The sequence below is a fragment of the Lipotes vexillifer genome, unplaced genomic scaffold (assembly GCF_000442215.2).
Source record: "Lipotes vexillifer unplaced genomic scaffold, Lipotes_vexillifer_v1.1 scaffold454, whole genome shotgun sequence".
NCBI lineage: Eukaryota > Metazoa > Chordata > Mammalia > Artiodactyla > Lipotidae > Lipotes > Lipotes vexillifer.
Genome location: NW_006779481.1, coordinates 956,396 through 960,104, shown reverse-complemented (window position 1 = coordinate 960,104; position 3,709 = coordinate 956,396). Strand labels below are relative to the sequence as shown.

The following is a 3,709-nucleotide window of genomic DNA, read 5'->3' as shown; positions in this document are numbered from 1 at the left end:
AAAGAGTGTCGCTATTTGGATCACAAATGATAATAGCCCAAATGATTCTTTTAACTCAAATCATAATTGAAAAATACAAGAAACAAAACCATTAGCTAGGATATTTGTATGAAAAAAATCTCTTTATTCTTAGATGACTTATTTCTACCTGCAAAAAAATAACATTTAGCCTGCTTCAAAGTTTCATGAGATAAAAATTAGTAAGCTTCAAATATATAGCATCCCTACAGGAATCAGATAACTGGGAAAGCACAAGCAACCTTGGATTACAAAGGCCATCTGCTTCACTGCATAAATGAGAAAATAAGGCAGAGAGAAATTAGGTGGCTGCCCCAGTGTGAGGTAAGATTGACTAGAATGCAAATGTTCTGATTCTCAATCAGTACTTTCTGCATCTCTCTCCTAAACCCACAAGGAAGAAAATGCATTAATGTTATCTTTTGTAACAATAACTCAAAAAATTTTTATTCCCAAATAGAAATTCTGCAGAACTTTAATCCCACATTTATGAATACCATAGCAACACACATTTTTTTAATGAATTTAGAAGAAGCATTTAGTATAACTCCAGAGAATGGCTCACTGAGCCTAAACAAGCATTAAATCAAGAAAATTCATCAAAGACATGATAATGCTACATTATTAAATAATATTTTGCTCCTTGTCAACAAGCCAACAACATAACGGTATACACTACAATTTTCATTCTAGGAGAAACCATCCAATTATTTTTTTAAAAAACAGATATTTTACTCATTCAATCAGGTAATATCTATGGTGGCCCTTCTGGTCCCTACCCAGAGCTAACTGTAGTTTAAAGACTAATGTATAAACCACCAGACTTCGGGCTGTTCAGAGAATCAGCAAAAAAGTCATTGAATTTAGGCTGCTCCATTTTTAACCAATCATGCTGGACATTCATATTGCTGTCCATATGGTACTATAACATGGCACTGTTCTGGCCACCAGTGCCTTCACTGCCAACACCCAAACAGTGGGGGTGAAAACCGGAGAAGCCCAAATGGGCAAAGCCCAATTCAATTAATTCTTTAGTTCTTCTCTTTACAGAGAGAAAATACATAAGACTGAGGAGAATGAATTCAAATTCACAATTTTTGCCTCAACAAGGGCATTAAAGACCCCCATTTAATAGAAATCAAGGTCTTGGATAATCAGCTATTTCATAGATATGTTCTCAGCTCTGAAATAAATGACAATAGGAGATAAAAGGAACAGAATCTGGGGGAATGATTTCCCATTACAAATCATTTCATTTTTCAAAGAGATTTACAACCAGCTTTTTAAAATCATGTTATACGTTACAGAATACTGCAAGAGAAAAACATTTACGCACAACATGTTAGAAAGGTACCGAAAGTGAGTCATACCACTGCCAACAATATAGCTTGGTTCAGTTATATTGATTCAGGTCCTTGATGGGTGCTGAAATGAAGGCCACAGGTTGGATACCAGAATGTGTCATTTAGGTTCGAGAAGAGGAGAAACATGCAGAACTTGTAATTCTGGATACAACTATACCCTTGGATTTTCAAAGAAGTGAGAGAATCCGGAATGGTTAAAGACAGAGCTGTCACTACTACAGAAAGAAACAGACACCCTTCCAAAAGTCAGTAGCATCCTGTGGTATATGGGCCATACTGGATTATTATGCTGAACATTAATCATAAACTTTCACTTTCCATACAAGCTACTAAATCACTTCAATTTGGATCAAGGGCCTGAAAGAAACCCACCAACTCTCTATGTATCAATATGAGGACATTTGCTGTGACTGATGGTTGAAGGCAGCTGACCCCTTTGTGTAAATTCTAAGTCATGGGATTGTGCAAAGGAAGAAAAAAATGTTCAGGAAGAGGAAAAATGAACTTCCAGTTTGCAACCATGAAATTAGCTTTTTTTTTTTTTTTTTTAAAGCAGAGAAAGTCAAAGTACAAAGCTATCTCCATTCTCTAACATGCATTTTTTCCAACCAAATGAACAGCCTGGAATCAGCTTTCTGTCCACAGGTCAACAGCTGACGTGGTTTTGTTTTCCAAAACATAGGAGTACACATCTCTTTCAAAATGCATTAGCCAGCTAAAAGTGAGCCCAGCCAGAAATGATCAGCCAGAATTGATCAGATGTCATTCGGCAACTGTGTGGAACCCCTACTATGAGTCTCCACAGAGCACCCGGCGTTCCCAAGAGGCTCTTTTGGGACAGATTGCAAGGTCAGATATGAGTTCCCATTTTCTGTAAGTAAACATCTGCTCTACAAAGCAACTCTAACCCTGCAAACACAACACACCCACTTTCTCACAGTTAAGTCTCAGTGCTGGAGAGGATCAATGATGTATCTGTGCTAGATTCCAATCATTTCAAAATAGGTCTTTAAATCTGTTCCACTGTGCACGTCAATCTCTGCGTGTGAACAGCTGACTTAGTTCTCAAGCAACAATACTGCCCATTGAAAAATACACCTTCCTTAAACAAAAGATACCTTTTGTTCCCATGAAGCATTGTCTGTTGCCATTTCCAGCAACAAATGACACAAAAGACAAATTCTGCCATCCTCAAGAGTGGTTTTGGACAAACAGAAACACCAAAAAACAGAGCAAAAGCTTAAGAAACAAGACCAAGGTGAGCTGGGGGTAGAGGAGAGGTGGAGTGGAAGTGAGAAATGGAATCTATACTCTGTGATCTAAGAAGTTCAGCCTCTACTGATGAATGGGGGATGGGGGAGGGGAGAGGGATGGGAGGTTGAGGTTTTCAGTTGAGAAAGAGAAGTGTATTCCTGTCCCGGTTTTGTTTCAATAGCACCCGGAGAGTGCGTGGCAGGCACAATCTAGTTTGGTGACTAAGACTGATTCAGTGAGTAACACAAGTTTGTTTATGATACAAAGGAGCTACCCAACTAAATCCGGCAATTACACAAACAATAATATGTTAATTCTTTTAAATTGTGTTTTAGTACCAAATTAAAGTTTATGTTTATTAAATTTCATAGGAAACATCTATCAATTTAATATCACCATTTTGCAGGCTGCGCACCCGTCCTGGAAAGAAATCGCTAATGGCCCGGAGTCCTGGTAACCTACAAACTATTGTCACCTATTTCCCAGCACTGTGGTCCTGACACTCTGTGTCACTGATGGAAACAAAACAGCGGCCATAAGCCAAGGAGTCCCCGGTGAATTTCTCCAAAGCACAGTCCGGGCAATCCGTGCGCCCGGGTGAAAGCATTTGGAAGTGTGCGCGGTTCCTCTGCCCTCCGGGCCGCGCGTCCGGAACGTTCCTGGCTGTCAGGTGGGTGGCGACAAGGCTCGGCAGGGAAGCGCTGCCTGGCAGCGCAGCGTGCCCGCGGGGCGGAGAGGGACCAGCCCGGCGGAGTGTGGCGCGTCCCAAGGCCGGCCGTCGCTCACCTTTGTTCGCCCGCCCTCTCCGCGAGGAGAGCGCGGGCCAAGGAGGAGTGTGGGGGGCTACCCCAGTGCTCCGCGGGCCCTCCCCAGCGCCCCGGAGGAAATCCGGGGGCAAGCCAGAGCCGCTCCGGCTCCCAGAACCGCAGCTAGGCTGAGGGGTCAGCAACCCCTTCCCGAACACAAAGGTTGGGAGGCGTAAGCGCGAGCGCTGGGGGCGCGGGTGCGTGCGCCACAGAGCACGCGAGTGTGCGTGTGCGCGCGAGGGTGTGCGTGTGGTGTGTGTGTGGGGG

General features: G+C 42.8%; 1 protein-coding gene across 2 annotated transcripts in view; it reads right to left on the bottom strand.

Moving 5' to 3' along the window:
* CERS6 (ceramide synthase 6) overlaps positions 1 to 3,709 on the bottom strand; it is a 326,376-nt gene that overhangs the window by 322,157 nt on the left and 510 nt on the right. The window lies entirely within an intron of this gene.